This window comes from Rutidosis leptorrhynchoides, chromosome 3 (genome assembly GCF_046630445.1).
Source record: "Rutidosis leptorrhynchoides isolate AG116_Rl617_1_P2 chromosome 3, CSIRO_AGI_Rlap_v1, whole genome shotgun sequence".
In the NCBI taxonomy this organism is placed as follows: Eukaryota; Viridiplantae; Streptophyta; class Magnoliopsida; order Asterales; family Asteraceae; genus Rutidosis; species Rutidosis leptorrhynchoides.
Window position 1 is genome coordinate 221,827,743 of NC_092335.1, and position 14,544 is coordinate 221,842,286.

A 14,544-nucleotide genomic window follows, 5' to 3' on the forward strand; every position below is an offset into this window, starting at 1 on the left:
AGAAATTAGAGTTTTATTACCATTGAGTAATAGGGATAAAATAATTCGATTTTTGTGAAGAGTACGAGTGAAGCTATCACAAAAGATTGAGATGGCGATTAAACTTTCTGACGTAGTCACAGTTGATTTCCGAAAATCAGGGAATTTAAAAGAAAACCTTGGAAATCTATAAGATTTGATTTCTTCGGAATTTATGAAAATTAAGATCTCTGTAATTAAATGCGATCATCTGTCTCGATTACTTTGTCTGGTATTTTCTCTATAAATGAACTTCTCCCGTTCCATTATTTTCACCACTCCTATACTAGATTCCCAAATTCAAAAAAATTGTGAAAATGCTTAATCCATTTCTAATCCTTGTCCTTATCCTTACTATCGCAACAATTATTTACCTTTTCCAACTTCCATCGGAGGAATCTGCTTTCTTCTACTTCGCCCTTGGGGTTATAGTGTTTTTAATTTTCCCGTGTCTTTATGCTGCGATAAACATTGATATACACGGTTTGTAATTTATGTGTTGTTATCGGGCTTTATATATTCCCTTACGTTTCGGAGCTCTTTGTCTTTTTAATCTCCTCTTAATCTTTAGTAAAACGAGTAATAGTCCAGAATTTTTAAGTATGGAGTTTCGAATGAACTTAATGTTCTAATCAATAAAGAACGTAATAGCACGATTTGATTTGTCAAATTACCAGAATCACTGATAATAAAACTATCAAGAATATATTTTCTTGATATGTTCAGAGGTTAATTAGAATGAAAGAGTTATGTAACATGGCACATGATGATGGTATGATCTACTGTGAACCATCATCACGTTTCATTAGAAACTCAGCATGACTTACTGTAATATAATCACGTTGGCCAAGCGCCATTATATTATACTAACTCATACTTCAATTCTCAACACTTCTCCACAATTCATTCATAATTTATATTTAGATTTTACTGAAGTTTCCAATATAAATGAATACAGAAAACACGAAGAGGTAGATAATTTCGGATAAGAATATTTATGAAAATATCCTCAGAAATATCGAAGATATTTATGATGATATTTTAGAATTTCTAAGTTCGAAGGTTGATGAAGAAAAATTTTTCGCAAAATTTTAACAAGACTTCGGAACAAGATATTCTCTAAAGATTTCGACGGATCCAGAATTACCTGGATTCTTTGAATATAGGGTTTGATCCTTGTAGTTATCCTTAGTCTCCTTCATGGTTTGCTCAATCCGTTTTTCAGTACCAAATTTTCTATCGAACGTTTCCAACATTCCATTCTTTATCATCAAACTCTTGGCCATTTAGGCCATCTACAATTTTTCTGTTTCCTCTGCATTTAATGCTACCAAATCTGAATCATCGGTTATCAATCCGAGGTGGTTTCAAGGGAATTGTTTTTTTAGATGATTAAACGCTGATGGTAATATGGTGGAATATGAAAGGTTCTCCGGTAACCATAAAAGAGCACGCACATATTTTAAGGTTATAATAAGGTTATTTCGGATGAAAAGTTGGAGTTGACTTGCTGGAGCTGTGACAAAATTTGGTACTTTGAAAGGGATTACCAAATTATTTTGGGTAATAATAACACTAAAGGAATTAGCACAGCTACATGTTAATCGTTTACTCAGTTTCCGAGGGTTTTTCAGGTGCATAACTATATGCATCAATCTTTTCTTCCGTAGATGAAGTGCAGCTGGTTCATCCTCTCGATCGAGGTGTTTTCAAGAATCATGAAAGGTTTGAGCGCAGATTGTAATTGTCAAGATACAATTGAGGTTTAAGATAAAATCAAGTGGCAAACTTGAAGAATTGTTTAGTTTCATATGTTATAATCAATATTTTAATTCTTTTTAATTGTCCAATGTTATTAGTCCACAGTCGATAGTCCACAGTTAACAGTCCAGTAATTCATATATGTAGTGACCCGAACTTTTCCATGTTTATATATATTAATTGAGATTGATATTTACATGATTAAATGTTTCCAACATGTTAAGAAATCAAACTTGTTAAGACTTGATTAATTGAAATATGTTTCATATAGACAATTGACCACCCAAGTTGGCGATTCACGAAAGTTAAAACTTGTAAAAACGACATGACGATATATATATGGATATACATATGGTTAACATGAGATTATGATAAGTAAGTATCTCCATAAGTATATTAACAATGAGTTATATACATATAAACAAGACTACTAACTTAAGGATTTCGAAACGAGACATATATGTAACGATTATCGTTGTAACGAAATTTAAATGTATATATATCATATTAAGATATATTAATATATCATAATATCATGATAATACAATAATTTAACATCTCATTAGATATAATAAACAATGGGTTAACAACATTAATTGAGATCGTTAACTTAAAGGTTTCAAAACAACACTTACATGTAACGACTAACGATGACTTAACGACTCAGTTAAAATGTATATACATGTAGTGTATTTAGATGTATTAAAATACTTTTAGAAGACTTCAAGACATATATCAAAACACTCATACTTAACGAAAATGGTTACAGTTACTTTTCCATTCTTTTCTTTCATCAAGAATTCTAGTCGTATTCTTACCCGTATTATACACAGCTTCAAAACGTACTTACTATGAGTATATACCAATAGGAACTATCATGGGATTCCACTCTTGATTATGTCATGTATGACTAATCAATTTTAACTTCTACCATGAGCTAGTCAACTAACTAGAACTCCTTTTAACCCCACTCACCACTCACCAATTACCACTCATCATTCACTCCATTTCACTTCCAATTCTCTTTCTAATTCTCTTTCAACACACACACACTATTATGAATGTATTTTTCCAGTAGTTAATCATCATCTTCATCAAAAATCACTTCAAGAATCAAGCTATAATCATCATAGGAAGAACACTTCAAGAACACTTCAAAAATCCCTTCAAGTTTACTAATTTACTTCCAAGCTTTCTAATCCATTCCAAGTAATCATCTAAGATCAAGAAACCTTTGTTATATACAGTAGGTTATCTTTCTTATTCAAAGTAATATTCATATTCAAACTTTGATTCAATTTCTATAACTATAAACTATCTTAATTCGAGTAAAAATCTTACTTGAACTTGTTTTTGTGTCATGATCCTACTTCAAGAACTTTCAAGCCATCCAAGATCCTTTGAAGCTAGATCATTTCTTGTCACTTCCAGTAGGTTTACCTACTAAACTTGAGGTAGTAATGATGTTCATAACATCATTCGATTCATATATATAAAACTATCTTATTCGAAGGTTTAAACTCGTAATCACTAGAACATAGTTTAGTTAATTCTAAACTTGTTCGCAAACAAAAGTTAATCCTTCTAAATTGACTTTTAAAATTAACTACACACATGTTCTATATCTATATGATATGGTAACTTAATGATTTAAAACCTGGAAACACGAAAAACACCGTAAAACCGGATTTACGCCGTCGTAGTAACACCGCGGGCTGTTTAGGGTTAGTTAATTAAAAACTATGATAAACTTTGATTTAAAAGTTGATATTCTGATAAAATGATTTTTATTATGAACATGAAACTATATCCAAAAATTATGGTTAAACTCAAAGTGGAAGTATGTTTTCTAAAATGGTCATCTAGACGTCGTTCTTTCGACTGAAATGACTACCTTTACAAAAAAGACTTGTAACTTATTTTTCTGACTATAAACCTATAGTTTTCTGTTTAGATTCATAAAATAGAGTTCAATATGAAACCATAGCAATTTGATTCACTCAAAGCGGATTTAAAATGAAGAAGTTATGGGTAAAACAAGATTGGATAATTTTTCTCATTTTAGCTACGTGAAAATTGGTAACAAATCTATTCCAACCATAACTTAATCAACTTGTATTGTATATTATGTAATCTTGAGATACCATAGACACGTATACAATGTTTCGACCTATCATGTCGACACATCTATATATATTTCGGAACAACCATAGACACTCTATATGTGCATGTTGGAGTTAGCTATACAGGGTTGAGGTTGATTCCAAAATATATATAGTTTGAGTTGTGATCAATACTGAGATACGCATACACTGGGTTGTGGATTGATTCAAGATAATATTTATCGATTTATTTCTGTACATCTAACTGTGAACAACTAGTTGTAGGTTACTAACGAGGACAGCTGACTTAATAAACTTAAAACATCAAAATATATTAAAAGTGTTGTAAATATATTTTAAACATACTTTGTTATATATGTATATATTGTTATAGGATCGTGAATCAACCACTGGCCAAGTCTTACTTCCCGACGAAGTAAAAATATGTGAAAGTGAGTTATAGTCCCACTTTTAAAATCTAATATTTTTGGGATGAGAATACATGCAGGTTTTATAAATGATTTACAAAATAGACACACGTACGTGAAACTACATTCTATGGTTGAATTATCGAAATCGAATATGCCCCTTTTTATTAAGTCTGGTAATCTAAGAATTAGGGAACAGACACCCTAATTGACGCGAATCCTAAAGATAGATCTATTGGGCCTAACAAACCCCATCCAAAGTACCGGATGCTTTAGTACTTCGAAATTTATATCATATCCGAAGGGTGTCCCGGAATGATGGGGATATTCTTATATATATGCATCTTGTTAATGTCGGTTACCAGGTGTTCACCATATGAATGATTTTTATCTCTATGTATGGGATGTGTATTGAAATATGAAATCTTGTGGTCTATTGTTACGATTTGATATATATAGGTTAAACCTATAACTCACCAACATTTTTGTTGACGTTTAAAGCATGTTTATTCTCAGGTGAATACTAAGAGCTTCCGCTGTTGCATACTAAAATAAGGATAAGATTTGGAGTCCATGTTTGTATGATATTGTGTAAAAACTGCATTCACGAAACTGATTTCGATGTAACATATTTGTATTGTAAACCATTATGTAATGGTCGTGTGTAAACAGGATATTTTAGATTATCATTATTTGATAATCTACGTAAAGCTTTTTAAACCTTTATTTATGAAATAAAGGTTATGGTTTGTTTTAAAAATGAATGCAGTCTTTGAAAAACGTCTCATATAGAGGTCAAAACCTCGCAACGAAATCAATTAATATGGAACGTTTTTAATCAATAAGAACGGGACATTTCAATATATAGTTTAATATATTATATTCTAATTGATTAATACGTGTCGTGACACATATACGTCTCAGACTCGATCACAAATCAAACTATATATATTATTATAGAATCAACCTCAACCCTGTATAGAGAACTCGATCATTACTGCATATAGAGTGTCTATGGTTATTCCAAATAATATATATAGATGCGTCGATATGATATGTCAAAACCTTGTATACGTGTTCCGATATTTAAAGTGCGTAAAATAAATAATAGAAATTAAATGACGATGAATAAAATTGCGATAAATAAATGTAATCTGTTAGCTAGGAACAGTTAGCGTGAATTCTTAATAAAATTTTCTCATAGATAATTTGTTTGTTTCTAACAAATTTTATTTTGTCAAATATTTTCTTCATTATGCCACTTGTTAGATTCTGAGAAGTCAAAATCCAAATATGAAATTGAAAGAAAATGGTTATTTTGTGGTGAACAGATTCGTATATCGGTGTAAGTAGGATAGTAAATGACTGTAGAATCAGATTCGAAGAATGTACAGTGTAACTTATTAATGTGAAATCAAAATATTCCTCGGGTATTACCTACCCGTTAAATTATTTTCACTATTAACAGTTTGTGCGAATGAATTTTTAATTACAATATTTATGAAAACATATATACATATATATTTTCTTCAAATATAATCATGGATTTAATGAGTTAATATGATATTAAGCTCATATGATTTTCGGTTTGAGCTAGAATATGTAATCTCTAAAACTATTAGGAACCACATATTCTTCGCAGAATATCAATGAAGTTATGGATCAATACTTCATCTTTCATTGTTGTTGGTACTCCTGGGTATACATGGTGCGTATGATGTTGATGTTTGTGGTAAAGATTTTGATATTGAGATGTGGGATGCAGATATTGATGTTGGTGGTGGTGATGGTACTGTTGATGTTGTTGATGGTGGTACTGGTTATGCTGCTGGTGCTGCTACTGATGTTTGTAACCTTCGCACCATATTCTCTAAAGCCACTACCCGAGTGCGAAGCTCGTTGACTTCTTCTATTATACCGGGGTGACTGTCGGTTCGGACGAGTGGATAAATAAGATCTAGAATTTGGTATAGTATATGATCGTGACGAGATACTCGGGAAATGAGAGAGAAAATGGTGTTTTGGACAGGTTCGCTGGTAAGTGCTTCCGGTTCTTCACCCAGAGGTGAATTCGTTTGGTGGAAGGGATCACCTTCTTCATGCCTCCAATGATTAAGTAGGCTACGAACCCATCCCCAATTCATCCAAAATTGGTGATGACTAACTGGTTGATCCATTCTGGTTACACTGTCTTCGGAGCTTGAGTCAAAATCCATATCGAAATAGCTGTAGGAATCTAAGGAATTTGAACTAGTTGCGAGTTCCGTCTTGTACGATTAGATAAAGGATTTTCGATATGAGATGATTTTTGGATATCGGATGATATTCTAATTACATAGAATACATGTATATATTACAGAAGATCCCGTAAATTACGGAGGGAATTAAGGAAACGTATCAGACAAGATTTAACATGATTGGATATGAATTTGTCCGTACACCATCTATGCAATAATTGCAATAAGACGTGTCGAGACTGAAAACGATGGATAGATATATTTTGACAATGAATGATAAGCAAAACTTTTAACGTGTAGACCAGGTTCAAGTCCAGACTTACTAATATAACCTAACCACTACTAGGTCGAAGTCCAGACTCACTAATGCATCCTAACAACTACTAGTTAGACACACTAATGCAAGACCTGGTTCGCTACGACCAACGCTCTGATACCACCTGAAATGACCCGTCCTTACCCCCCCTGGACGAAGTCATCAACATCTGGTCCCATTGCGAGGTACTGACCTAAATATGCCATGAATGACTCCAAGTAATATCTTTCAATTGAGCAAATGCACAGCGGAAGACTTAATTCGTACCTGAGAATAAACATGCTTAAAAGTGTCAACCAAAAGGTTGGTGAGTTCATAGGTTTAACATAACAATCATTTCAATATATTAATAGACCACAAGATTTCATAATCATAAACATAATACACTCGCAAGTGTATGTAAAGCATTCTAAGTGGTTGAGCACTTGGTAACCATACTTAACTATTAATCAACGTCGCATATTCCCTTTATTATGAAATCTCACTACACTGTACCAAGTGTAGCCTACAAAACGAAGTACTGTGTAACCGTTGAATACTGGTCGTCCAGTCCAGTTGGGGTTGTCAGGCCCGATAGATCTATCAACAGGATTCGCGTTTACAATACCCATGTAAATAGTAGTTACCAAGCTACAGGGAAGTATGCCAGTGGTACAACTCAACGTAGAATGTATTTTTAAGTACTTGTGTCTATTTCGTAAACATTTATAAAAGCAACGCATGTATTCTCAGCCCAAAAATATATTTTGCAAAAGCAATTAAAAAGGGAGCAAATGAAACTCACATATTGTATTTTGTAGTAAAAATACATATGACTATATTGAACAATGCAGGGTTGACCTCGGATTCACGAACCTATATCATTTGTATATATATTAAAACATATATCATAATTGATCAAATATATATATATATATATATATATATATATATATATATATATATATATATATATATATATATATATATATATATATATATATATATATATATATATATTATTAGTGATAAAATTTTTATATTAGTACTTTTATATTTTATTAATAATGTATATTAATTTTATATATATATATAAAAATATATATATTTTGTTATGTTACATATATTAAATATCTTATATATATACTTTATTTATGTGTATTATATGTTAAATTTTTATGTGATATATATATATATATATATATATATATATATATATATATATATATATATATATATATATATATATATATATATATATAATTAAAATAATTTTTATCTTCATTTTGTTATATTAATATATCCATAAATATATGTTTAGTATTTTCTTTAAAATCGATAGTTTGTCATATGTAAATATTTTATAAATAATGTTCATAATAATAATGATAACCTAATTGAAATTTTAATATATATAATAACTTTAAATAAAAAAATGTTAATTTTTGAATAAAAATTGATTTAATAAAAATAGTGGTAATAATCTTAGTAATAAAAATAATGATAATATTGATAATAATACTTATGTTAATAATAATAATATTAATGATAATAGATTAATACTAATACTAATACTAATGAAAATAATAATAAATTGTATAATTTTCATAATAATAATAATAATCCAAGTAATAATAATGAAAATAATAATAATAATAATAATAATAATAATAATAATAATAATAATAATAATAATAATAATAATAATAATAATAATAATAATAATAATAATAATAATAATAATAATAATAACATAAAGGAAACTACCTTCAGAATCAGTTTTAAAAAAAATTGCCAATGCACGGGCTTGAACCCTCGACCTCTAGCTCACCCGCAAACACCCTCTACCAATTCGTCTGTCACGTTTTATCTGACTAATCCCAGACTCTTAATTACTTAAATAGTCTTTTCTGTTTCTCCTTTTCTTTCTTCTTCTACCATTCGATCGACCAGGGTTAAAACCAACAAGGAATTAATTTCCTTGTTTTTCCTTTAGGAATTTTCAATGTAAAATATTATTAACAGCTGTGATTAAATTGATTGACAAAACCAAATTAGAGAGAAAAAAGAAAATAAAAAAAAATAGCTGGAACAGCTCGATTCAACTCAAACATCGATTTTAAAATCTAGATTGTTTCAGACCATAATTCCTTAATGAAATAGTTTGGAAATTGTTCCTAGAAACTATCTGAATAATCAATTTAACTTAAAACAAAACATAAAATTCGAATTGCTCTATGAACCAGTCGTTTGACTTTTAAATTCCCAATCTTTGACCTCGAAATTCTTAATCGATGAAACGAATTGGAATCTAAGAATTTACAGATAGTTTGAATGTGAAAATCCTAATAAAACTGCATTTATACATTTTCGAATTAATTTGAAATTCAAGGTTTTGAAAAAATGAGACATAACAGAGGTCGACAGGTTAAATTTTTTTTAAAATCAAACAAATAAAAAAAACTAAAAGGGTTTGTAATTGTTAATGGATATAGAACAATTCAATACATCTAAAACTGATTGATTTATAGAGAAAGTAAGGCTGTCGATATATACACGTCAAACAAATAAAAGAACAGGAGAAAAAAAATAAAATAAAAAAAAATACAACAGCAGACTAAGATTGTTAACAAAAATTGTTTTCTAGTTGGTTTGAATTTGGCATAAATCCAATAAGGTACAAATCAGGAGCAGGAGATGGGAATCGCGTATAAAATTTGGATGTGGACGTGAAACAGAATTATATCATTGAATCTGATTTCTTTATACAGTTTATATAATTATGATTATTATTAATAATTAATAATTAATAATTATAAGTATATTAACAATAATAATCATACAAATAATAATAATACTGATAATATTAATTAATAATAATAACATAATAATTCTTTTAACATTAATCATCATAATATTAATAGTATTTAGAATAATGCTACAAATGGTTATAATAATATTTATAATAGTATTATAAATGATAATATTGATAAATTGTTTTATTTTATAATAATAATAATGATGATAATATATAATAATAATAATAATTCTTAATGATAATACATAATAATAAGACTAGTAATATCAATTTACATGTTTAAATTTTTATATCTATATATTATATATTATAATGTTATTAATAATACAAATAATAATATTAATATTAATATTGAATATTAATAATAATAATGAGACTGATATGACATATTATGTTTATCAAATCTCATATCTATATATTATATATTACTAATATTGATATCAATATTAATAACTACAATGAAAGTAAAATAATAATATTACTATAATTCAACTAAAAGTTACAATTTATTACAATATACATTCAATAATAAAAGTAATGCCAATAATAATAATAATGCATCACCTTACATGTATCAAAATTTATATAATAATTTTATTAGTTATTAATAAAACTGATATTATTAATATTTATATAATCTAACTTGTAATTAATTTAATATACTATTATAACATTTTATTAATTATGTAATATTTACTAATTATAGTATATAACATATTTTAAGTATTAATATTTATGCATTTTAATATATTATAACAGACATTCAACAATTATGTTTTAAATATTAAGTGGGTAACTATATTATTTAAATATATTGAGACAACAATTTAAGGTACACATTTAATACTTTGTTAACGTTTTCCAAATCCTAAAACAGATTTTATAACTTATTTTCATATCAATCAAACCGTTAATGTTTTAATAATATTTTTCCATTTATTATGCACACACACACATATATATATATATATATATATATATATATATATATATATATATATATATATATATATATATATATATATATATATATACATACATATCTATTTACATAATTGTCCGTGAATCGCCGAGCACAGTCGGAGAGTATTTGATTAAATGAATATAATTCTAAAAGTTTTAAGACTCAGTATTACAGACTTTGCTTATCGTTTTGAAACCATATAAAGATTACGTTTAAATTTGGTCGGAAATTCCCGATCGTCACAGTACCTACCCGTTAAAGAAATTTTGTCCCGAAATTTGAGTGAGGTGGTCATGGCTAACAATAAATATGTTTTCATGACACATATGAGCTAGAAATTAGAGTTTTATTACCATTGAGTAATAGGGATAAAATAATTCGATTTTTGTGAAGAGTACGAGTGAAGCTATCACAAAAGATTGAGATGGAGATTAAACTTTCTGACGTAGTCACAGTTGATTTCCGAAAATCAGGGAATTTAAAAGAAAACCTTGGAAATCTATAAGATTTGATTTCTTCGGAATTTATGAAAATTAAGATCTCTGTAATTAAATGCGATCATCTGTCTCGATTACTTTGTCTGGTATTTTGACTATAAATGAACTTCTTCCGTTCCATTATTTTCACCACTTCTATACTAGATTCCCAAATTCAAAAAAATTGTGAAAATGCTTAATCCAGTTCTAATCCTTGTCCTTATCCTTACTATCGCAACAATTATTTTCCTTTTCCAACTTCCATCGGAGGAATCTGCTTTCTTCTACTTCGCCCTTGGGGTTATAGTGTTTTTAATTTTCCCGTGTCTTTATGCTGCGATAAACATGGATATACACGGTTTGTAATTTATGTATTGTTATCGGGCTTTATATATTCCCTTACGTTTCGGAGCTCTTTGTCTTTTTAATCTCCTCTTAATCTTTAGTAAAACGAGTAATAGTCCAGAATTTGTAAGTATGGAGTTTCGAATGAACTTAATGTTCTAATCAAGAAAGAACGTAATAGCACGATTTGATTTGTCAAATTACCAGAATCACTGATAATAAAACTATCAAGAATATATTTTCTTGATATGTTCAGAGGTTAATTAGAATGAAAGAGTTATGTAACATGGCACATGATGATGGTATGATCTACTGTGAACCATCATCACGTTTCATTAGAAACTCAGCATGACTTACTGTAATATAATCACGTTGGCCAAGCGCCATTATATTATACTAACTCATACTTCAATTCTCAACACTTCTCCACAATTCATTCATAATTTATATTTAGATTTTACTGAAGTTTCCAATATAAATGAATACAGAAAACACGAAGAGGTAGATAATTTCGGATAAGAATATTTATGAAAATATCCTCAGAAATATCGAAGATATTTATGATGATATTTTAGAATTTCTAAGTTCGAAGGTTGATGAAGAAAAATTTTTCGCAAAATTTTAACATGACTTCGGAACAAGATATTCTCTAAAGATTTCGACGGATCCAGAATTACCTGGATTCTTTGAATATAGGGTTTGATCCTTGTAGTTATCCTTAGTCTCCTTCATGGTTTGCTCAATCCGTTTTTCAGTACCAAATTTTCTATCGAACGTTTCCAACATTCCATTCTTTATCATCAAACTCTTGGCCATTTAGGCCATCTACAATTTTTCTGTTTCCTCTGCATTTAATGCTACCAAATCTGAATCATCGATTATCAATCCGAGGTGGTTTCAAGAGAATTGTTTTTTTAGATGATTAAACGCTGATGGTAATATGGTGGAATATGAAAGGTTCTCCGGTAACCATAAAAGAGCACGCATATATTTTAAGGTTATAATAAGGTTATTTCGGATGAAAAGTCGGAGTTGACTTGCTGGAGCTGTGACAAAATTTGGTACTTTGAAAGGGATTACCAAATTATTTTGGGTAATAATAACACTAAAGGAATTAGCACAGCTACATGTTAATCGTTTACTCAGTTTCTGAGGGTTTTTCAGGTGCATAACTATATGCATCAATCTTTTCTTCCGTAGATGAAGTGCGGCTGGTTCATCCTCTCGATCGAGGTGTTTTCAAGAATCATGAAAGGTTTGAGCGTAGATTGTAATTGTCAAGATACAATTGAGGTTTAAGATGAAATCAAGTGGCAAACTTGAAGAATTGTTTAGTTTCATATGTTATAATCAATATTTTAATTCTTTTTAATTGTCCAATGTTATTAGTCCACAGTCGATAGTCCACAGTTAACAGTCCAGTAATTCATATATGTAGTGACCCGAACTTTTCCATGTTTATATATATTAATTGAGATTGATATTTACATGATTAAATGTTTCCAACATGTTAAGCAATCAAACTTGTTAAGACTTGATTAATTGAAATATGTTTCATATAGATAATTGACCACCCAAGTTGACCGGCGATTCACGAACGTTAAAACTTGTAAAAACGACATGACGATATATATATGGATATACATATGGTTAACATGAGATTATGATAAGTAAGTATCTCCATAAGTATATTAACAATGAGTTATATACATATAAACAAGACTACTAACTTAAGGATTTCGAAACGAGACATATATGTAACGATTATCGTTGTAACGACATTTAAATGTATATATATCATATTAAGATATATTAATATATCATAATATCATGATAATATAATAATTTAACATCTCATTAGATATAATAAACAATGGGTTAACAACATTAATTGAGATCGTTAACTTAAAGGTTTCAAAACAACACTTACATGTAACGACTAACGATGACTTAACGACTCAGTTAAAATGTATATACATGTAGTGTATTTAGATGTATTAAAATACTTTTGGAAGACTTCAAGACATATATCAAAACACTCATACTTAACGAAAATGGTTACAGTTACTTTTCCATTCTTTTCTTTCATCAAGAATTCTAGTCGTATTCTTACCCGTATTATACACAGCTTCAAAACATACTTACTATGAGTATATACCAATAGGAACTAGCATGGGATTCCACTCTTGATTATGTCATGTATGACTAATCAATTTTAACTTCTACCATGAGCTAGTCAACTAACTAGAACTCCTTTTAACCCCACTCACCACTCACCAATTACCACTCATCATTCACTCCATTTCACTTCCAATTCTCTTTCTAATTCTCTCTCAACACACACACACACTATTATGAACGTATTTTTCCAGTAGTTAATCATCATCTTCATCAAAAATCACTTCAAGAATCAAGCTATAATCATCATAGGAAGAACACTTCAAGAACACTTCAAAAATCCCTTCAAGTTTACTAATTTACTTCCAAGCTTTCTAATCCATTCCAAGTAATCATCTAAGATCAAGAAACCTTTGTTATATACAGTAGGTTATCTTTCTTATTCAAGGTAATATTCATATTCAAACTTTGATTCAATTTCTATAACTATAAACTATCTTAATTCGAGTAAAAATCTTACTTGAACTTGTTTTTGTGTCATGATCCTACTTCAAGAACTTTCAAGCCATCCAAGATCCTTTGAAGCTAGATCATTTCATGTCACTTCCAGTAGGTTTACCTACTAAACTTGAGGTAGTAATGATGTTCATAACATCATTCGATTCATATATATAAAACTATCTTATTCGAAGGTTTAAACTCGTAATCACTAGAACATAGTTTAGTTAATTCTAAACTTGTTCGCAAACAAAAGTTAATCCTTCTAACTTGACTTTTTAAATTAAATACACACATGTTCTATATCTATATGATATGCTAACTTAATGATTTAAAACCTGGAAACACGAAAAACACCGTAAAACCGGATTTACGCCGTCGTAGTAACACCGCGGGCTGTTTTGGGTTAGTTAATTAAAAACTATGATAAACTTTGATTTAAAAGTTGTTATTCTGAGAAAATGATTTTTATTATGAACATGAA